General features: G+C 45.2%; 1 protein-coding gene across 1 annotated transcript in view; it reads left to right on the top strand.

Moving 5' to 3' along the window:
- Positions 1-23,285, top strand: part of ESR1 (estrogen receptor 1) — a 268,680-nt gene that overhangs the window by 223,432 nt on the left and 21,963 nt on the right. The window lies entirely within an intron of this gene.

Below are 23,285 nucleotides of genomic sequence, written 5' to 3'. Positions count from 1 at the left end.
CGCTTGGAAAGTACAATTCAGCAACAGAGACAGTCCCTACCCAACAACAGGCTCACAGTCTAGAAGGGGGAGACAGACAACAGAACAAAACAAGTAGACAGGTGTCAATACCATCAAAATAAATGGAATTATAGACATCATTTATTAAATAGAGTAATAAATATGTACAAATATACACAAGTGCTGTGGGGAGGGGAAGGGAGTAGGGAAGAGGAAGGGAGTGGGGGTGATGGGGAGGGAAGGAGAGAGGATAAGGGAGGGCTCAGTCTGGGAAGGCCTCCTGGAGGAGGTGAACTCTCAGAAGGGCTTTGAAGGGAGGAAAAGAGCTGGTTTGGTGGATGTGTGGAGGGAGGGCATTCCAGGGCAGAGGTAGAACGTGGGCCAGGAGTCGATGGAGGGACAGTCAAGAATGAGGTACAGTGAGGAGGTTAGCGGCAGAGGAGCAGAGGGTACGGGCTGGGCTGTAGAAGGAGAGAAGGGAGGTGAGGTAGGAGGGGGCGAGGTGATGGAGAGTTTTGAAGCCAATAGTGAGGTGTTTTTGCTTCATGCAAAGATTGATAGGCAACCACTGGAGATTTTTGAGAAGGGGAGTGACATGCCCAGAGCGTTTCTGTACAGAGATAATCCGGGCAGCAGAGTGAAGCGGGGAGAGACAGGAGGATGGGAGATCAGAAAGGAGGCTGATACAGTAATCCAGTCGGGATAGGATGAGAGATTGAAACAGCAAGGTAGCAGTTTGGATGTAGAGGAAAGGGTGGATCTTGGCGATGTTGTGGAAGTGAGACCGGCAGGTTTTGGTGACAGTTTGGATGTGTGGGGTGAATGAGAGAGTGGAGTCAAGGATGACACCAAGGTTACGGGCTTGTGAGACGAAAAGGATGGTAGTGCTGTCAACAGTGATGGGATAGTCAGGGAGAGGACAGGGTTTGGGAGGGAAGATAAGGAGCTCAGTCTTGGCCATGTTGAGTTTTAGGTGGTGGGCGGACATCCAGGTGGAGATGTCCTGAAGGAAGAAAGAGATCCGAGCCTGGAGGGAGGGAGAAAGAACAGAGGACGAGATGTAGATTGTACTACACTTGTACTACAGTACAACAGAGTTGGGATTCATGGTCCCTGCCCACAAGGAATTTACAGTCTACAGGGGGAGACTGGTTATGGAAGGTACATCCCTGGCATGTGATTGGTTATTGAAGAAGAGTGGCCAACATGCTGTGAATAATAATAATGATGGTATTTGTTAAGCACTTACTATGTTCCAGGCACTGTTCTAAGCACTGGAGTAGATACAAGGTAATCAGGTGGGACTCACAGTCTTAATCCCCATTTTACAGATGAGGTAACTGAGGCCCAGAGAAGTGAAGTGAATTGCTTAAGGTCACATAGCAGAGAAGTGGCAGAGCTGAGATTAGAACCCATGACTTTCTGACACCCAGGCCCTTTCTGTATCCACTATGCCATGCTGCTTCTTTCAAGGAGCTTCTGACACCTCTGTCAGGGATTAGATATGGAACTGGCTGGGGCATTTTTCTCTTCTAGTATTGCATTTATGTTGAAAGAGCCAACTGTGAGGAAATCAAAGGAACTTACATTTATGGATATGTAGGATTGAAAAACCCAAGAGCAAACCACTTGGTTAGATAAACAAGTCAAAGGATGATTTGTGCTCCTGATAAACAGTTTCTCTTTGCAAGTTTTTGGTAATGAATTTGAGAGACTTCATTCTTTATCAAAACCAATGAAAAGCATAGTTGGCCCAGAGCAAAACAAGTTTCAGGAACTTGGACGTAGAAGGCTGGAATTCAGTGAATTAGTCCAGCTTAAGGAGGAGTGTTTTTCATTTTGTCTATGGAAACACTAATTCCCATCCTCTACGTTTATTCATTTTAGCAGGCTTAGCTCAGAGGCAGCAGGGATGTTGGGTTGTTGTCTAAAAAGTCACTTCATGTCAACCCCCTCCAACCTCCCCCCCCACACACAAAAAATAGACGGCTCAGTCTAAATTAGCTTCCATGTCCTTGTAACATCTGCTATTTCAATCCAAGCCCTAAATCTCCAGCTTTTAGAACTCTGCAATCCAATTCAAATGGTCCGATTTCTTACTCTCTAGGTCTGTGTTATCCTACTGTGGATTTCTGTGAAAAAAGGAAACTCAGAAATTCCAAATCAATCAGTTTCTGGTCACACTCCAGTCACTAGGTGGCATTTATACCATACTAAAAGCTGGTCTTTATTTCCATTTATATGAAGTTCAGAAGGTGAAATTGTTTAAAATATACAGCAGATGCCTCCATGTTGCCGCCTTTTTCTATTGCCTTATATCTCTCCAATCCACACCAATGCCTTCTCGCATGTCTTGAACCCTTTCAGAATGCAGGAAAACAATTTTCTATTTCTACTCCCAGCTAATGTAGACAGCATACCTTGCTTAGGGGTAATCATGCCTGTTTATTACCTGTTAAATAGAAATCTGCACTATTACCTCAATGGAGGACTGAAGTTACATGAACAGATCTGATCTGCGCTAAGGAAGTGATTGCCACTTCAATCAAGTTTCTGGTCCCACTCACGTTTATTGTGCCTGTCATTTTGATCGTTTGTCCTGCATTTTGAAGGGTCCAGCTTCCACAATTGCTCTTTAGTGGAACGAGAGTTCTGGGAGCAGTGCCATTCGGCTAGCCAGTGCCAGGGCCTGAACCCGCACCTCCTTAGATGGAGGGGCTGGCAGGCAATGTTGGGCAATCTGGCTAACTTTTGTTTAAACGTGCTTTTGAAGTGTTCTTCTCTTTTTTTCCCCCTCTAACCAGGAAATGATCTTCAAACAGGAAGCATAAATGTGCTCAGAACCAGAAAACCAAAGCTATCTTACGTTCTTGTATGGGGCACTGAAAAAAAATTGATCAGGGCACAGAGATCCCTGTCTGAATTTTTGAATAGTTGACCCAGAGCTTCTTTAGGTTCATCAAAATAAGGAAAGATACTCAAAAATCAGGATAAGATTTTATTGGTTTTGTATTGACCACAAGCCTTGAGACTAACCCTCAGTTTTCCTTCTAAGAAATCCATTCATTAGAGTGCTCATTTAGATTCAGTCCCACATTCTTTTAATATTGGTCAGAAATCCATTCATTACAGTGAAATTTTCACTGTCATCTGCTCAATTATATTCAGTCCCATATTCTTTTAATACTGGTCAGTGCCATTTCCTTATTTTACTGTGCTTTTCTCCTGCTTTTGTTCCTCCTTCATCCACTGTCTCCTACTCGAAGGGAAAGCAAGAGCTATTGCGAGCTTTTCTTTCCTTGGTTCAGAGGGGGTGGAAGTTTGTATAGGAGATGGAAGATACTGTACATTGACACCCTTTACAAATTTTTTTCCTGAGATATCAAGGCGACAGCTTGTCTCTCGTATCAAGGACGACGCTGGTGTTTCCACCGGCTCAGTAACAAAACAGATTCTGCCCCTCCAGTCCTGTAGAAAATGAAATGAACCTTTCCACTACAAAACAGAGCTGTGTTTTTGAAAAACAGATCAGCTACAGAACACTGCTCCAAGTGCCTCATGCTGTTCCTGAAAATCAGGGTCAAGGGGAACAAGTGAAACACACAGGCAGCCACATAGTGTGGAACCACTTTTTGTTGAAAAGCAACTGTCATGAGGGCTGAGGTGTCAGACCACAGATTTCCCACTTGTAGAAGCCAGATCCTAAATTTAACCCAGGAAACATCTCTCTGAGAGGCTCTGCTATGTGTGCATTTTTACCCCTAACTTTCAGGCAGAAGGCAGCCAGAGAAATTCTTTCCCTCTGGACCCGTGGCACCTACCATTGATTTTTCCGAGTAATAATCAAAGTATTCTGGGCCCACTGAGTGCAATGCACTGTGCTAATCACTTTGGGGAAGCAGAAAATAAGTAAATGACTCATTCCCTGCCTACAAGGAGTTTATATACTAATCGGGAAGACAGACCTAAGATAATTTGCAAACAGTATAATCATAATAAGCCACTGAATGGACAATGGAATGGATGTGGTAAATTTTTCATTTCACTCTAGGGCCTACTATCCTGAGCACTTTATTGACTCTGCCCTGGAATCAAGGAAGAGAGCAAGTTGCCGTGGGAAGTTGATATTTACAAGATGCATGCTCCTTGATAGACCAGTATCTAGGGAAAATGTGCTAAATAATTTCTTCAGGCACCAAAACCAATATTCTTTATATGGCCTCCTTTATTCCAAAGAGGTGTTTCTGATCATGACTGAAGTACATTGAGAAAGGAGTATATTGACATCCACCTACCTATTGGCTCTAATTAGTCATAATTAGGTTTTTCTTTTAATCATGGAATTTATTACTATGTATTAAGCACTGTCCCTTTATAGGGAACTTATTATCAGTATTCACCACTGAACCAGCATTTAATCAATTAATTGTATTTGTTGAGCTCTCACTGTATACAGTGAACTGTACCAAGTGCTTAGGAGCATCTCTACTGTGTGACCTTGGGCAAGTCACTTCACTTCTCTGTGCCTGTTACCTTATCTCTAAAGTGGGGTTTAGGACTGTGAGCCCCATGAGGGACAGAGACTGTGTCCAACCTGATTAATTTGTGTCTACCCCAGAGCTTAGTACAGTGCCTAGCACAATGTAAGCACGTAACAAATATCACAGTTATTATTATTACAATATAACAGAGTGGGTAGACAAGTTCTCTGATCACAACGTTCGTGTGTATAAATTCTTTAAGATCACTTGTATCTGGGACACAACCTGGAAATTTAGGGAATGGAAAACTCTGTACCTACTCTGCTTTGACTGTCATGGGTCTTGGATGAGATACTTAGTCTTAGTTCTCTGCTTAATTTTCTCATCTGTAAAGGGAATAAGTGGCCAAAATGTTCCACAAACCTTATTTTGGAGTTCGGCTTCTTTTTCCAATGAAGCTGCCCATAGGCCACTACTCTTTGCCACACTCACAGCTGATGGGTGGACCTCACTGCACCACTCAATTTTAGAAGAAACAGCATGGCATAGTGGATAGAGTACAGGCTTGGGAGTCAGAAGGTTGTGGGTTCTAATCCTGACTCCGCCACTTATCTGCTGTGTAACTTTGGACAAGTTTCTTCACTTAAGTGCTTAGTACAGTGCTCTGCACACAGCGCTCAATAAATACGATTGAATGAATGAATGAATGAACTTCTCCGGGCCTCAGTTACCTCACCTGTAAAATGGGGATTGAGACTGTGAGCCCCACGTGGGACAGCGACTGTGTCCAACCCAATTTGCCTGTCCACCCTAGTGCTTAGTACAGTGCCTGGCACATAGTAAGCACTTAACAAATACCATCATCATCAACATCAGAAGATTGGGATTGGGGAGAACCCCAGGCCCACCCTTTGTCCTTGGAGTTCCCTGCTACTATGGAAGGCTGTTACAATCTCATTTGTATGCATCCATGCCAATTTCTAGTCAAGTTGGCAGCACTCCATTTCTAGCTCTCCTCAGCCCAGGGTCCTGTTCCTTAGCTCAGGCACAGAAATACCCACTCACCTATAGATATTCTTTAGGTGACAGTGAGAAAACTTTCCCAGGGACTCCCTGGAGATGATTTATCTTCTCTTCCATTTCCCTAAGAGCCCTATTCCTGCACTAGCACTTTGTCCTGGACACTTCCCTCTTCCCCATGACTCATCCTGCCTTTATTTTCCTCACGAGTTGGGCAGTGGAAAGGGGAACATCACGACTGTGGGAGTCCTTCTAATGCCTTTTCTTACTCCCCTTGCACTCTGGCTCCATTGAACTCCCATCTCACTTCAGCTTAGATCAGTCCTGCCCCTAACCCTGGTAAGGGATAACTGTATTGTGGGAGGAAACTCTTTAGATGATCAGTAGACTGACTGCCTAAGACGAAAATGTCCCTCAACACTAGCTCCATACATGATGGGGTTCTTTCTCTGATTCACTTCCCATTGACAGAACTGGCCCTGTGGAGTTTGATAGCCGACATTTGTATTCTTCCAACCTTGCCGTGCTATTCTGTTGCTAAAATGCAGCATGTTAAATTACTTCTTAAAAAAGGGCTCATGTTTTGGACTTCTTCCCCTGCCAAAGAGCTCAAAATATTTTATGAGTTATGAATCCCAGGAGAAAATGACAGTATAGTGTCTGCATTTTAGCAGCCAGCAATACTCACTGAGATGTGTTTTACTATTCAGGTGTAGTTTTTTCCTCTGCTGAGGCTCTGTAAAGGATACTTGCAAAAGACGGTTAATTTGGGGAGTTTATTGAGGAGCAGTGTGCCAAATGGAAAGAACACAGGCTTGGATGAGAATACCTGGATTCTAATTCAGGCTCTGCCAGTTGCCTGCTGTGTGACCTTGGACAAGTCACTTAACTGCTCTGTGCTTCAGTTTCTTCATCTGTAAAATGGCTATTCCATGCTTCCCTCCTACTTAGATTGTGATCCTCATGAGGGGTAGGGACTGTACCCAACCTGACTAACTTGCATCTGCCTCAGCACGTAGAACAATGCTTGACACATAGTAAGCGCTTAACAAATACAATAATGATACTTTTTAAAGGGAAGAGTAAAATGATGTCAGCTTGGCTCCTCAAATGGACTTTCATTGACTGATGTTTATTTTACTTCCAGTTCCTGGCTTGCCCTTTACTCCTGCAATAATGAGCCCAAACATTTCTTCCTTACTGTGCAAAAATCATTGCCCAGTTATTTTTTGAAATATCTCAGTACCGAAGTATTGCATATGATGAAAAAGTCATTTTTTATTAGGCAAAAAATAATACTTTCAAGTAGCCCTTTCTGATTCAAAGAAGCAAGGAACAGGTTTTGAGATTGGGAACTTATGAGGTAGAGCAGCAGAAAGTAAGGTGGTTCCTTTGTGCTTATTAAGACCAGGACAGCTGTTTTGTTTTGTTTTTTAATGGCATTTGTTAAATGCCATTTTGAGAAATTTGAGAAGCAGTGTGGCTCAGTGGAAAGAGCACGGGCTTTGGAGTCAGAGGTCATGAGTTCAAATCCCGACTCCATCAAATGTCAACTATGTGACTTTGGGCAAGTCACTTAACTTCTCTGTGCCTCAGTTACCTCATCTGTAAAATGGATATTAAGACTGTGAGCCCCCCGTGGGACAACCTGATCACCTTGTAACCTCCCCAGCACTTAGAACACTGCTTTGCACATAGTAGGCACTTAATAAATGCCATCATTATTATTGTTATTATTATTAATATATATAAACACTTTGTGCCAGGCACTGAACTGGCTCTGGGAAAGATGCAAGCTAATCAAGTTGGACACAGTCCATGTCCCACATGGTGCTCACAGTGCACGTCCCCATTTTACAGATTACATAACTGAGGTCCAGAGAGGTTAAGTGACATGCCCAATGAAACACACTACCCACTGGGTAGGGAGAGGCAGCATAGCCTAATGGAAAGAGCCCAGGCCTGGGAGCCAGAAGACCTGAATTATAATCCAACTCCCCCTCTTATCTGCTGTGTGACCTTGGGCAAGTCACTTAAATTCTCTATGCCTCAGTTATCTCATCCGTAAAACAGGGATGACTGTGAACCCTACAGTGGAAGGGACTGTATCCGACCTGATTATCTTCTCTCTACCCCAAGCCCTTAGTATAGTGCTTGGCATGTAGTAAACACTTAACAAATACTATAAAATAAATGAACAGGGATAATTTAAAAGAGATTCCGTACATGGATAATAATCAAATGTTAAAAATAAGAGTGGAAAAGAAACAAGAGTACTGCCTTCTGCCTTCCCCTTCAAACTGTAAACTTGTTATTGCAGGGAAAGTGTCTGCTAATTCTGTTGTATTGTACTCTACCAAGTAGTTAGCACAGTGCACACAGTAATCGTTCAATAAATACTATTGATTGATTGACTGAGTCCATCAAACATCACTCAAAAGCCATGAGGAAATGATACATCTGAGAAACCCAAGCAGCCCATCAGATGCAAGTGTAGTCCATTTAGTTCTCCTAAAATGCCGGAGTTACACTACTTGGATGTCCACCCGTCACCTCAAACCTAACATGTCTAAAACAGAACTTATCTTCCAACCCAAACCCTAACCTCCCCCTGACTTTCCCATGACTGTAGATGGCATCATCATTCTTCCTGTCTCACAAGCCCATAACCTTGGGGTTATCCTTGACTCCTCTCTCTCATTCAACCCACATATCGAATCCATCACCAAATCCTGTGGGCTCCACTTCCGTGGTTGAGCTTATTTGCAGGACTACTCTATGTTCACCCCTCCTTGTGATGCCAGTATACCCTGGGCCTTCTCGGTTCTCGTGGCTGAGCCTATTTACTGGACTAAGCCGAGTCCCGTACTGCTCATGATGCCAAGATGTTCTGGGCCTTCCCAGTTCTCATGGCTGAGCTTACTCCAGGATTACTATGAGTCCAACCCTGCTTACGATGCCACCATGTTCCGGGCCTCCCTGATTCTAATGCCTGAGCTTTTTCAAGGACTATGCTGAGTCCAACCCACCCAGAATAGCAAGATGTTCCAGCCCTTCCCGGTTCTTGTGGTTAAGCTTAGTTCCAGAACTCTGCCCAGTCCAACCCTGCTGTGGTGCCAGGATGTTCCGGGCCCTTTCCAGGACTACGTTGAGTCCAACCCTTCTTGTGATGTCAAGGTGTTCTGGGCCTACCCACTCCTCACGGCTGAGCTAATTTGCAGGACTACACCGAATCCGACTCCACTTGTGATGCCAGATTGTTCCGGGCCTATCTGGTTCTCGTGGCTGAGCTTTTTTCAGGACTATGGTGAGTCCAACCCTACTCGTAATGCCAAGATGTTCTGGGCCTACCCCGTTCTCACAGCTGAGCTTTTTTCAGGACTATGCTGAGTCCATCCCTGCTTGTGATGTCAAGTAATCCGGGCTGACCTGGTTTTTGTGGCTGAGCTTATTTCGAGAACCACATCGAGTCTTACTCTGCTTGTGACACCAGCATGTTCTGGGACTAACCGGTTCTTGTGGCTGAGCTTATTTCCAGGACTACAGCGAGTCCTACTCTGCTTGTGATGTCAGCATGTTCTGGAACTAACCAGTTTTTGTGGGTGAGCTTGTTTTCAGGACTATGATGAGTCCTACTCTACCTGTGATGCCAGCGTGCTCTGGAACTAACCAGTTTTGTGGCTGAGCTTATTTCCAGGACTATGACAAGTCCTACTCTACTCGCAATGCCAGCTTGCTATGGAACTAACCAGTTTTTGTGGCTGAGCTTATTTACAGGACTACAACGAGTCCTACTCTGCTTGTGATGTCAGGATGTTCCAGCCCTACGTGGATTTTGTGGCTGAGATTTTTCCAGTATTAAGCTGAGGCCAATTCCTCTTCTGATGCCAGGATGTTCTGGGCCTACCCATTTCTCATGGCTGAGTTTATTCCAGAACTATGCCAAGCCCAATCCAGCTCATGATGCCAGAGCATTCCAGACCTATCCGGTTTTCATGGCTAAGCTTTTACCAAGATGATGGTGAACCCGGCCTTGCTCGTGTGATGCCAGGATGTTCCGGGCCTATCCAGTTGTCTTGGCTGAGCTTTTTCCAGGACTAGGCCAAGTCCAAACCTGCTCGTGGTGCCAGGATGTTCAGGCACTCCTTGGTTCTCATGGCTGAACCCATGTCCTGGACTATGCGAGATCCAATTGTGTTTGTGATACCTGGCTGTTTCAGGCCTATTCAGTGCTTGTCTGAGCTTATTTCCAGGACTACACTACATGGAGTCCAACCATGTTCGTGATGCCAGGATGTTCCAGGCCTTCGTGGTATTCGTGGCTGAGCTTATTTCCAGGACTACATCAAGACCAACCAACCCGGCTCGTGAAGTTAAGATGTTCCGGGGTTACCCTGTTCATGTAGCTGATCTTGTTTCAAGGAGTATACCAAATCCTACTCTGATCATGATCCCAAGATTTGTGACAGCGCCAACTCCACTACCGCTGATGATTCCAAGATGTTCCAGGCCTACCCAGTTCTCGTGGCTGAGGTTTTTTCCAGGACTAGGCCAAGACCATACCGACTCATGATATCATGATGTTCTGGGCCTACCTTGTTCTCTTGGCTGAGCCTTTTTCAAAGACTATGCCAACTCCTACCCCGCTCAGGATGTCAGAATGTTCTGAGCCTCCTCAGTTCTCATGGCTGAGCTTTTTCCAGGACTAAACTAAGTCCTACCATGTTCATGATGCCAGGATGTTCCGGGCATACCTGGTTCGTGTGGCTGGGCCCATTTCCTGGACTACACTGAGCCCAATCCTGCTTGTGATGTAAAGATGCCCTAGACCTACCCAGTTCTTACGGCTGAGGCCATCACAGTCCCACTTGTGATGCCAAGATGTTCCAGACCTACCTGTTCTTGTGGATGAGGCCATTTCCAGAACTCTAACAAGACCAACCAACCCTGCTTGTGATGCCCAGATATTCTGGGCCTACCCCGTTCACATGACTGACCTTGTTTCCAGATTGCAAGTCCTACTGTGCTCAAGATGCCAGAAGTTTCTGGGCCTACCCAATTCTCGTGGATGAACTTATTTCCAGAACTGTGCCAGGTCCAACCTTGCTCCCGATGCCAAGATGTTCCAGGCCTTAATCACTCTGAGTCCTAACCACACCGAGCCCTAATACTTCTGAATCCCAGTAGCTCCTAGCTCTATCCGATCCAAGCCCTATCACATCCTAACCTTTTCCTTCCCAGCCCTATTCCTCTTATCACCAAGATGTTACAGGTATACCTATTCCCAGTGGTCAAAAGCTCTCGTATCATTCCCCTCTGTCACAAAGAAACTGATCCCCCATTGTTGTCACAAGAATAACCTTATTAGTATGTTCCCTCCCCAACCCTCAACTTCAGGAGGGAGCCGCTCCACAAGTTTACCTACCGGTGAGTAGACATGATGAAAGTTGAATGATTTCATTAAATATGCATTCCTAGCCCTTGGTCCAATCCTTCCATGACAGTGGCTTGTCATGGATTTTTCCAAGAAGTTTCTCATTCTTCTCAAAGAAACAGGGTGTGAAGAGGCAGGTAGGTCCAACGGGTGGTCACTGGTCATTGTCTTATCTGTGGGACTCCCCCAACCATGCATTACCTAGTCTCCTCCAGGTTCATCTAGAAGCTCATGGTGGAAACTTACCTCTGTGCCTCCTGACTTAGCAACTCCCTTTCTTCCGGTGGTTTGTCTTTTCACAGTGACTGACCTTTCACCTATTTTGCAAGCTTGGCTTTTCACCTTACATTTGTTAAGGAAACCTAGTATTCCACTTTACATCCTTAATTAAACCTGGCAGTCCACCTTACATTCTGTAGCCCTACTGGGGCTGTGTAGGACTTGATGCCTATAGCTTCCCACTACTTCCCACCTCCCTCCCTTGCCCCCCTTCCTTTTGAACCCAACCCCATTTTTCCACTAAGGCCGTGTTACCTCCATTCACTCAGTCGTATTTATTGAACGCTTACTGTGTGCAGAGCACTGTACTAAGCACTTGGGAAGTACAAGTCGGCAACATATAGAGACGGTCCCTACCCAGGTTTACAGGTTTGTGATGGGAGTGTTGTTAGCTAGGTAGAAAGAGAAGATTTGGGAGGGAAGATGAGGTATTCAGTTTGAGATGCAATAATAATAATAATAATAATAATAATGGTATTTGTTAAGTGCTTATTATGTGTTAAGCACTGTTCTAAGTGCTGGGGTAGATACAAGGTAATCATGTTGTCCCACGTGGGGCTCACAGTCTTCATCCCCATTTTTCAGATGACGTAACTGAGGCACAGAGAAGTTAAGTGACTTGCCCAAAGTCACACAGCTGATAGTGGCAAAGCAGAGATTAGAACCCATGCCCTCTGACTCCCAAGCCTGGACTCTTTCCACTAAGCCACGCTGCTTCTCTAGTAGAATCTGAGGCACCAGTGGGCCATCCATAAAGAGATGTTCTAGAAGAAGAAGATACTAGATTAGTGATCAGGACAGAGAGATTGTGGTTAGGGATGTAGCTTTGGGAAACAAACTCTGAGAGGGATTAGTTTGAAGCCATGGGAGCAGATGAGCTCTCCAAGGGAGTGAGTATAGAAGAGAACCAGAACTGAGCCTTGAGGGGCACTCCTAGTTAGGGAGTGGGAGAAAGAGCAAGAGCTGCTGAAAGGGACTCAGAAGGAGCAGTCAGAGAGGTAGGAAGAGTAACAGGATAGGAAAGTGTCAGAGAAACTGACATGAGAAGTGGGTAGGCCATGGTACCAAAAGCAAATGAAAGGTCCAAGAGCCTTAAGGATGGAATAGAGTGGAAATGGCATAAAACAACAAATAATTCATCCAGTAAGGCAAATGCTGAAGTAGGAAGGTGCTGGAGAGCAAGTTTTTCACTGGTCAAGACAAGCAATGGGAACAGAATTTTCACTTGGTGAACTTCTTTGTGGCCATAAGGAAAGGTATCTGTCAAGACACTAATGCAACTGACAAAGTTTTCAATTTTGTGGGAGAACAGAAGAAAATGACATGGTGGTTTTTTTCAATGATTGAAAATTGGGATTTTTAGATAGGGGCCAGATAGAGATTACAGCTTTCAGATACACCAAAAATAGGGGGCAATTTAGGTAACGACCCAAGACTGCTTGGCAATAATAAGGTTTCCACATACAGGGAGAGTCCTAAAACTTTTCTCATTTTTTTTTCTGCTTGGTGTTTTGCTGACATTTTTCCAATTCTGGGTCTTGAGAATGCCTCCTCTGGGCATGTTGAGTCTTGAACTGGTGACTGGAGAGCATCAGAATACCAATCCCAAAACCCATTTTGTTTGGAACTTCTAGGAGAGGCACGCGGCCCTGTCCAGTAGATCCTGATCTCAGAGCCCAAAGCTGCTGGGTGAGGCAAGGTGTGAAGCCCTGAGATGTACTGACATCCTGGAAGATTTGTTGATTTGAAAGAGGGTAGGGAGGTTGTGCGTTCCCATAAACCCTCAAGGATTTCACCACAGGGGCTCTATACTACCCAGGGTTGCTGGGGAGGGGGGTCTCTGGGAGCCCCACTGCATGATCTGCAGTGGATCCTCATCCATAAATGGGATTGGGACCCCCCATTTCAAGGTCCTTCAATTGAGATATTTGCTAAGTGCCAAGGACTGTACTAAGTGCTGGGGTAGATAGAAGGTAAACAGCTCTACTAAGTGCTGGGGTAGATAGAAGATAAACACATTCTACATGGGGTTCACCGTCCAAGTAGGAGGAAGAACAAGTATTGCATCTCCATTTTGTACATGAGGGGAGCTGAGGCCCAGATAAGTTAAGTGACTTGCCTGAGGTCACACAGCAAGTTTTTGGCAGAACTGGGATTAGAGCCCAGGTCCTCTGACCACCAGGCCTGTCCTCTTCCCACTGAGCCACACTGCTTCAAGCCACTGGAGGATTCCATGGTTCTCAGCCTGCAACCACACAGCCAGGACCTTCAGTCTCCACCCTCATTAGATTTATTCATCTTTATTATTTTGCAAGCATTTCATAATTTTCATTAGGTTAGGGTAGAGGGTCTACTTTTGGACCTCTTTCCTTCAATTTTATTTATAAAGATCCATCTGCTTAGTCTATCTCTATTCATTTTGGAAGCATAAAGCTTGACCTTGCCTTATGTGTCACCCCCGACAGCAATTAAATGCATAATAATAATAATAATAATAATGGCATTTGTTAAGCCCGTACTATGTGCCAAGCACTGTTCTAAGGACTGGGGGGAATATGAGGTAATCAGGTTTTCCCACATGGGACTCATTTTACAGATGAGGGAACTGAGGCACCGAGAAGTTAAGTGACTTGCCCAAAGTTACATAGCTGACAAGTGGCGGAGCTGGGATTAGAACCCATGACCTCTGACTCCCAAACCCATGCTCCTTCCACTGAGCCATGCTGCTTCCATCTTGTATTTCTCATGGCCCTCCTGAGGAACATCGTGTTCATTGCCTGAAACTCATTTTTCCCATCAGTGTTATTTATTGGATGCTTATTGTGTGCAGAGCGCCCTCTTGTCATGATCAATCAATGAATCGTATTTATTGAGCGCTTACTGTGTGCAGAGCACTGTCAGAGCACTGTCATGATGCCGTGTTACCAACTGATATGTGGTTAGGATGCAGCAGTAGGATAAAGCTTGCAGCAATAGCAGGAGTAGGAGTGGCAGTTCCCCTGCCTAGCAGGAGCAGGGCTGAGATGAGCCTCTGCCATGGTAGAGGATCCTTTCTGGGGGTGAGATGAGAAGAGGTAGTCTCACTCCCTCTCTCATTGCCGTTCATCTGGCCTTCCTTCTCATCCAGTGATGATCCTGGCCCTAAGTTGAAACTGATACCCAAGTGACAATTTCTAACTCACAAAAAATGTACAGTGCTAGTAATAGTAGCATTTATTGAGATCTACTGGGTGTGGTAGGAAATGGAGAATAAGGAGGCGATATTTTGTTTTTCCACAGAGGCTTACACTCATTCATTCACTCAATCACATTTACTGAGTACTTACTGTGTGCCGAGCACTGTAGTAAGTGCTTGGGAAGTACAAATCAGCAACATATAGAGACAGTCCCTACCCAATAATGGGCTCACAATCTAGAAGGGGGAGACAGACAACAGAATGGGAGAGACAAACAAAAGAATATATACAGTTTGAAAAATGTCAAAATGAATACATATGTGACTTCTGAGGAGGGTATAAATAAATTCATAAGTGCTAGAGTTGGCTAAAGGATTAATGTGGCCCCGTGGTGGAAAATTAATTGGGGAAAGCTTTTTGGAGCAGATGGGATTTTAGGAGGACTTTGAATGGGTGGAGAGCTGTAGCCTGCCTGATGTGGGAAGGGAGGGTGGAAGTTCCAGTGTAAGCAAGGGGTTGGAAGTGGGAGAGTTGAAAGCAAAGTATAGCTGGTAGGTTGGCTTCTTGGGAGAAAGGAAGACTGGAAGAGGGGAAACAATAAGTGAAGAGAGCAGATAAGGTAGAACCAAATAGTAGAAAACGTTGAAGCTGACTGTGAGGAGTTTCTGTTTGATGTGGAGAGAAATAGGACTCCATTGGAGGCTTTTGAGGAGATGTGTGAGCTGAACAATGCTTCAGGAACATAATCCATGCAGAAGTGTGTAGTAGAGATGGGAGTGGTGAAAGTCTGGAAATTAGGTCCAGCAAAGGAGGTAATGCAATGGTCTCGCCATGCCAGGAGAAGATTCTGTGCCAAGGTGGTTGCAGATTGGGTGGAGAGAAAGGAGTAGATCCAGGAGATGTGTAGGAAAAATGAGTGGAACTTGGCAGTGGAATGAATGTGAGTTCGATGGTTGAAAAGATATCAAGGATGAAATCCAGATTGTGCTGGTGTGGGATGGGGAGGATGGTGCAGTTGTCTACTGAGGTGAAAAAGCTAATGGCAGGGAGTGGGTTTAGGGGCAAAAATAACAAGCTATTCCTTAGACATGTTGAGTTTGAGGTGCCAGCAGGGCATCCAAGTGGAGATGTTCTGGAGACAAGAGAAGATGTGGAATGGCAAATCAGCTGAGAGGTCAGGGATAGATTGATAGATTTGGGAGTTATCTGTATAAAGGTGGTAGCTGAAGCCATGTGAGCAGAGCAACTTCCATGTGAGAGTGATTGTAAAGCAAGAATAGAAGAGGACCCAGAATGCAGACTTGGAGATATGTCCACAGTAAGTGGATGAAAAGCTGAGGAGTGCTCAGAGAGATAGAAGAAGAACCAGGTTAGCACTGTGCCAGCAAAATCAAGTCCCAGTAGTGCTGCAAGCAGAAGGGAGTGGTTCGTGGTGTCAAAAGCAGCCAAGAGTTTGAGGAGAATCAGAATGAAGTATTGCACTTTGGACTTGGATGTAAGGAAGCCATTTTGCTGACCTGTAAGTGAGCAGTCTTGGTGGAGTAAAGCCAGAGGACAGAGGATCAAGAACTGAGTTGGAGGTGAAAAAATTAAGGCAGCAGGTGTGTATGAGCCATTCAAGGAGATTAGATAGGAATGGGACCAGGGAGAAGGGCTAACTCTGGAGGGAACTATGAAGTCAAGAGGACTTTTTAAAAATAGGGGAGACACATGCGTGTTTGAAGGAAGAGAAGATCAATCAGTCTATTAGTGATATTTACTGAGCACTTATTTATGGTGTTTGTTAAACATCTACTGTGTACCAGGGACTGTTCTAAGCACTGGGATGGATGCAAGCTAATCAGGTTGGACACAGTCCATGCCCCACATGGGGCCCACAATCTTAATCTCCACTTTACACATGGGGTAACTGAGGCACAGAGAAGGGAAGTGACTTGTCCGAGATCACAAAGCAGACAAATGGCAGAGCCGAAATTAGAACCCAGGTCCTTCTTACTCCCAGGCCCATGCTCTATCTGCTATGCCACGCAGCTTCCCTGTACAGAGCACTACACTAAGCACATGGGAGAGTGAAGTAAAGTAAGTAGACACAATCCTTGTTGTCATGGTCTAGCTGGGGAGGCAGACATTAAAGTAAATTATGAGAAGGGGAAGCAAGAAAGTGTAAGGATACCCATATAATGCTGGAGGTAAGGGTGTGGGAGTATCTAAGTGCTTAGACAGTGGGACTGAGTGCATAGGAGAGGCACCAGGAAGGGAAAATAGAGCAGGGGTATGGGAGCTTAGTTAGGGAAGGCATCCTGGAGGAGATCTGATTTTTGTAGACGTAGATTTTGAAGATGAGAAGGGTGCTGCTCTGGTGGATATGAAGGAGAAGGGAGTACCAGGCTGGAGAGGAGGGCATGAACAAGAGATGGACAGTGAGAGAGAGATGAGTGAGGCACAGTGGTTGGTGTTAGAGGACTGAAATGTGTAAGCTAAGTTGTAATGGGAGAAGAGTAAGAATAAGGAGGGGGAAGAGATTCTTGAATTTGATAGCGAGGAGTTTCTGCTTGATGCAGAGATGGGTGGACATCCACTGGAGGTATTTGAGGAGTGGGGAGGTGTGTGCAAAATGTTTTTGTTTGTTTTTTTAAAGAAAAATTAGATGGGCAGCAGAGTGAATTATGGACTGAGGATGAAAGAGACTGGAGGCAAAAAGGTAAATGAGGACCTTAAGAAATCCTATAAAAATAAAAGACAAGGAGGTGGTGCGTTAGTGGAGGTGGGTTATGACAAGTGCTTGAGCCAGTGACCAGTGTAGTAGCAGTTTTGATGAAGAGGAAGGACCAAGTGTTGTGAAGATAGAATCGACAGGATATAGTGACTGACAGATTGCATAACTTGTAGGGGAGAGATGTCAAGGAGGTGGCATTGTGTGATGGAGTGGTGGTGTCCTCAACATTGATGGGAAAGTCTTGGGGGAGGAGTTTGGGAGTGAAGATGAGTTCAATTTTGGACATGTTGAGTTTGAGCTGTTCATGAGACATCCAGATAGTTGAGATGTCCTGAAGACAGGAGGAAATGTGAGATTGAAGAGGTGGGGAGAGGACAGGGCTGAAGAGGTAGATTTGGAAGCCATGCTCATACAGATAGTAGTTGAGGCCATGTGAGTGAATGAATTCTCCAAAGGAGTAGATATAGGTGGAGACTATAAGGGAACCCAAAACTGAGGCATGAGGGGCTTCCACAGTTGGTTGTAGGGGAGGGGGCATGGCAGAGAAGGAGCTGGTGAAGGAGACTGAGAAGGAGCAGTCAGAGAAGTAGGAGGAGAACCAGGAGATAATGGTATTAGTGAAAACAACATCTGATGTGTTATCAAAAGAAGGAGATAGTCTACAGTGTCAAAGACAGCTGAGAGGTCAAGGAGAAATAGGATTGAATGGACTCAATTGAACTTGGCAAGGAAGAGGTCATTGATGACTTTGTAAAGAGTAACGTCAGTGGAATGCAGAAGGAATGAGGTATTGGAGAGAAAGGCTGAAGATGGCAGTGAGGAAAGGGAGGGGGGCGGGAGAAAATGATTTTTGGAGGTGAGAGGAATTATGTTCTGAGGTAATGGATTTATAGAGCAGGTGGGAGATCTCTTGGGAGATAGCTGAGAAGCCAGAAAAAGTTGAAGAAACAGGAAGAAGGTTTAGATGGACTTTGAAGTTCATGCCTGATGGCTTTAATTTGGCCAACAGAGTTGTTGGTGAGATCACCAAGATTTGAGGGGAGAGATGGTAAGGGGTTGGGGGGTTTCAGAAGATTTGGAAGGGTGGGTGGAGGTTGTGGTGATGCAAATCAAAGAAGAAATAGTAGAGTTGTTGAGCAAAATTCATAGCTGAATTGTAGCATGGAAGTGTGGATGTGTGGTGGGAGAAGTCAGCTTAGAGCCTGTATTTCTGCCCGCTTCTCTCAGCTGAATGAGCACAGAAATGGAGGGAGTGGGCTGTGAAAATGACCCAGGTCTTGGCAGGAAGATGCAAGGGAGATGCGGAGGTGGGTAGATGTTATGTCAGGTTGGTGGACAGGGTGGACTTGAGGTGTATTTCTAAGGACCTATATATGGGAGGTGTGGAAGGCAGTCCAGATAAGGTGAGATGGATTGTGATAGAAAAAGTAGGTCTCGAGTAATAATAATAATAATGGCATTTATTAAGTGCTTACTATGTGCAAAGCACTGTTCTAAGCACTGGGGAGGTTACAAGGTGATCAGGTTGTCCCACGGGGGGCTCACAGTCTTAATCCCCATTTTACTGATGAGGTAACTGAGGCACAGAGAAGCTAAGTTTCTTGCCCAAAGTCACACAGCTGACAATTGGCGAAGGCAGTATTTGAATTTATGACCTCTGACTGCAAAGCCCCGGTTCTTTTCCACGGCGCGACGCTGCTACAGCCGTACCAAATGAGGACTGAATTTGTCAGTTAAGTGGCAGGTTAAGAAATTGTGGTCAGAAAGTAGTTGTCAGAGGTGGTGAGGTTAGAGATGAAATATTGTTTGGAGATGATTAGATCAAGTATATCACATATGTCCATGCTGATCAATCCCCATTTCTTCTCCTATTCCCACTCTCCCCTCCCCACCACCCCTCTTCCTATCCCTGACCATTTTTAAACCCTGTGTATTGGAGGCCTGTGGCCTTGCAAAAAGAACCCTGAAGTCAGTTTAGGGAGGGCTCAGGTGCCCAATTGTGAAGCAGCGTGGCCCAGTGGAAAGAGCATGGGCTTTGGAGTCAGAGGTCATGGGTTCAAATCCCAGCTCCGCCAACTGTCAGCTGTGTGACTTTGGGCAAGTCACTTCACTTCTCTGGGACTCAGTTCCCTCATCTGTCAAATGGGGATTAAAACTGTGAGCCCCCCCCGGGACAACCTGATCACCTTGTAACCTCCCCAGTGCTTAGATCGGTGCTTTGCACATAGTAAGCGCTTAATAAATACCATTATTATTATTATTGTTATTATTATTTTAGGATTGGGTAAGAATAAAGGACCTTGCCAAACAAATCCTAATCCCTGATGCTCTCAGCAGTCAGGAGGGGAAGATAGAAGCTCAATTCCATGGGACTGCAGAGGAGAATGGCTCGCTGGGTGCTTGGGATTATTAGGTCCATGTCCTGCCAGCAGACAGCGAGAAGTGCCACCTCTGGCCCTCCTCAGGTCCAACTCCAGCCACCCTTCTGCCGTAAAATTTGTAGGGGCCAAGCTAATGGCATCACCACCCTCTCCCCCAGTGCTGAGTACACAGAGGCCATTGCCCCATGGCACCCACAGATGGGATGCTGAACAGACAAAGACCTCCTTGACCCTTCCCCAAGCTGAGATATGCCCAGATGTGTTACTATAGGCAAGGTTGCCCTTCTGAGTGTTCACAGGGTTCTAAAGCCCTCCCAATTTCTCCTTCCGGTAATGGGAGATAATTTTTTTTAATGGTATTTGTTAAGCACTAACTATGTGGCAGGTGCTGTACTAAGTGCTGGGGTAGATAGAAGCTGATCAGGTTGGACGCAGTCCCTGTCCAACCTGGGGATCGTAATCTTAATCCCCATTTTACAGATAAGGTAATTGAGGCACAGAGAAGTGGACTTGCCCAGGGTCACAAAACAGATAAGTGGCAGAGCCAGGATTAGAACCCAGGTCCGTCTGACTCTCAGGCCTCTCCTCTATCCCCGAGGCCACACTTCTCAGACCCATCAAGTAGACCCCAATTCCACCACGCTTTGGCTCTCAGATGCATATGGGGATCATTTGGGGGTCTACCCAGCTGCCCTCCCTCCCAGAGTTCATTCATTCAATCGTATTTATTGAGCGCTTACTGTGTGCAGAGCACTGTACTAAGCGCTTGGGAAGTACAAGTTGGCAACATATAGAGACAGTCCCTACCCAACAGTGGGCTCACAGTCTAGAAGATTAAGTCACAGTCAGGGTTGGTTGCAGGAAGAGTGGAGGAGTTTCTTCTCCCACTGTGAACCTCAGCATCCTGAGCAAATGCATTCATCCAGCAGCTTCTCCCCATTTCCTAACTCTCCTCTTCCCAATCCACCCGCTGTGATTGATTGTATTCCAGGCCGAATCACCAGCACAAGTACCTGGTATTTAAACAGATTAGCTTTCCCTTGAGGAAGGGAATTTTCAGGAGGGAGTTTGTACCTGTTCTAGCTAGAAACTTCGGAGGGTTTTCCTTTCCAACTTAAAAATGTGGCTAGCTTGAGTAACTCTCACAAAATCCTGTCTGCCCTAAGTGACCAGAAATAGTCACCTTAATGCCATCAAGCTCAGTATGGGCAGGGAATGTGTCTGATTATTGTTATATTGTACTTAGTGCTTAATACAGTGCTCTGCACACAGTAAGCACTCAATAAATGATTGAAAGAATAAATCATATTTATTGAGTGCTGACTGTGTAGGGCAGCATGGCTCAGTGGAAAGAGCACAAGCTGTGGAGTCAGAGGTCATGGGTTCAAATCCCGGCTCCGCCAATTGTCAGCTGTGTGACTTTGGGCAAGTCACTTAATCAATCAATCAACCAATGGTATTTATTGAGCACTTACTGTGTGCAGAGCACTGTACTAAGCGCTTGGGAAGTTCAAACTGGCAACATATAGAGACAGTCCCTACCCAACAGTGGGCTCACAGTCTAGAAGGGGGAGACAGAGAACAAAACCAAACATATTAACAAAATAAAATAAATAGAATAGATATGTACAAGTAAAATAAATAGAGTAATAAATATGTACAAACATATATACATATATACAGGTGCTGTGGGGAAGGGAAGGAGGTAAGATGCAGGGGATGGAGAGGGGGACGAGGGGAAGAGGAAGGAGGGGGCTCAGTCTGGGAAGGCCTCCTGGAGGAGGTGAGCTCTCAGGGCCTTGAAGGGAGGAAGAGAGCTAGCTTGGTGGATGTTGGGAGGGAGGGCATTCCGGGCCAGGGGGATGACGTGGGCCGGGGTCGACGGCGGGACAGGTGAGAACGAGACACGGTGAGGAGATGAGCAGCAGAGGAGCAGAGGGTGTGGGGTGGGCTGTAGAAGGAGAGAAGGGAGGTGAGGTAGGAGGGGGCGAGCTGATGGACAGCCTTGAAGCTGAGGGTGAGGAGTTTCTGCCTGATGCGCAGATTGATTGGTAGCCACTGGAGATTTTTTGAGGAGGGGAGCAACATGCCCAGAGCATTTCTGGACAAAGACAATCCGGGCAGCAGCATGAAGTATTAACTTCATTAACTTCTCTGGGCCTCAGTTACCTCATCTGTAAAATGGGGATTAAGACTGTGAGTACCCTGTGGGACAACCTGATCACTGTGTAACCTCCCCAGCACTTAGAACAGTGCTTTGCACATAGTAAGCACTTAATAAATGCCATCATTATTATTATTATTACTACTAAACACAGGAGACTACAACAGAGTTGGCAGGCAAGTTTCCCTATCCACACAACCTTACAGTCTAGAAGGTCTTGTCCTCTGCCTCTTCCCTGTTCTGGATCTTAGTTTCCCCATTATCCCCACCCTTGTTCCCCTCCTAAAGGTGTTCCACAGCATAATAGTAATATAAAGTGCTAAACACTGGGATAGATACAGTACAATCTGATTGGACACAATCTCAGGCCAACATGAGGTTCCCAGTCTAAGGTGGAGACATGTCAGGACATCAGATGTAACCCATCCCCAAGCACCTGAAAGACTTTACTTTGACCTGCGCACACTTTCTGCATGTGTACTAATCTGCTTAATATAGCATAACTTGAGCTGTATTTGTAACAGTTTTATTGATTGTCAAATAGTGTTGGGAGCATTGAAAAGGCATGCAGAGTTTGGTTCAGCATTATCTGAGATGAAGGTGCATTCTTGTGCCAACTTGGTCCAAAGACTAAGTAAGTGTAATGAATGAACATTTCAATGAAACAAATTCTGGATGGTGCTATTGCCACTCTTTAATATCTGTGGTTGGTCGTGGCTTGCATTCCGGGTTTGCATACTTCCAACAAGCAGGCAACCTGTAGTTTTCTGAGACTACAGTAGAAAGGGTCAGCTTCTCATGCAGGTTATCTCAACATGGTCATGGCAGGATGCCAAATGTGGAATGAATTTTGCTGGCATGCAGGCTTAAGAACCTCCGGTGGCCAAATTGTCTACAGCCTCCAGGGCTAGATTTGGACCTCTCCCTCTTGCTGCTTGTGCTATTTGCCAGTGTACCTTTCCCACCTTCATTTATTTCCCTCCTGTCGCAGAGGTGGAAGCAGTGGGATAAGCAGGTAATATGAGCACAAGACAGTTTCCTTGCCTAACTTCACTATCCAGGGCTTTTTGTCCTCAGAGGAATTGATTTGCGTGACCCTGAATGAGTTTCCCTTCTGAGTCAATTGCTACAGATTTTTAGGCTTCTGAGATAAAAAAAAGAGCCTCTCAGGAAAGATTACTCCAAACCTGTAAATGTCAATGAATCAGAAACATATGGATTTGCTAGCAGTCTGGAGCAAGGAGCACTCAAGCAGTTGTGTAGTCATGCCAAACTAAACAGGATGATCATATCGCCACAGTGCATTTTGGCAACAGAATTGATCTCTGATTTGAAGCTTTGAATGAGCTTTGAGGCTATTTGACAGAGGACCTGCATGCACAAATCATCTTGCAAACTGAGTCATGCCAGCAGGCTGGAAAAACCTGTGTGACAATGGCATACGTTTTCATGATTCAGGACCTGCTTAGAGGTGTATAATCCATTTTTCAGGTTGTGTCACTGAGCAGAGGAAACATCAGCCTTTGGAGAAGAATTTTCTTCCCAGAAGCCTTCTTTTTTTGCCTTGTCACTCACCCCATCGAGACAGTTAAGTCAGTTCCTGCAAAGAACTGCAGCACGCTGTCATTATTATT

This window comes from Tachyglossus aculeatus, chromosome 2 (assembly GCF_015852505.1).
Source record: "Tachyglossus aculeatus isolate mTacAcu1 chromosome 2, mTacAcu1.pri, whole genome shotgun sequence".
Lineage (NCBI taxonomy): Eukaryota > Metazoa > Chordata > Mammalia > Monotremata > Tachyglossidae > Tachyglossus > Tachyglossus aculeatus.
The sequence above is the reverse complement of the archived record's forward strand: the minus strand, read 5'-3'. Positions and strand labels throughout refer to the sequence as shown.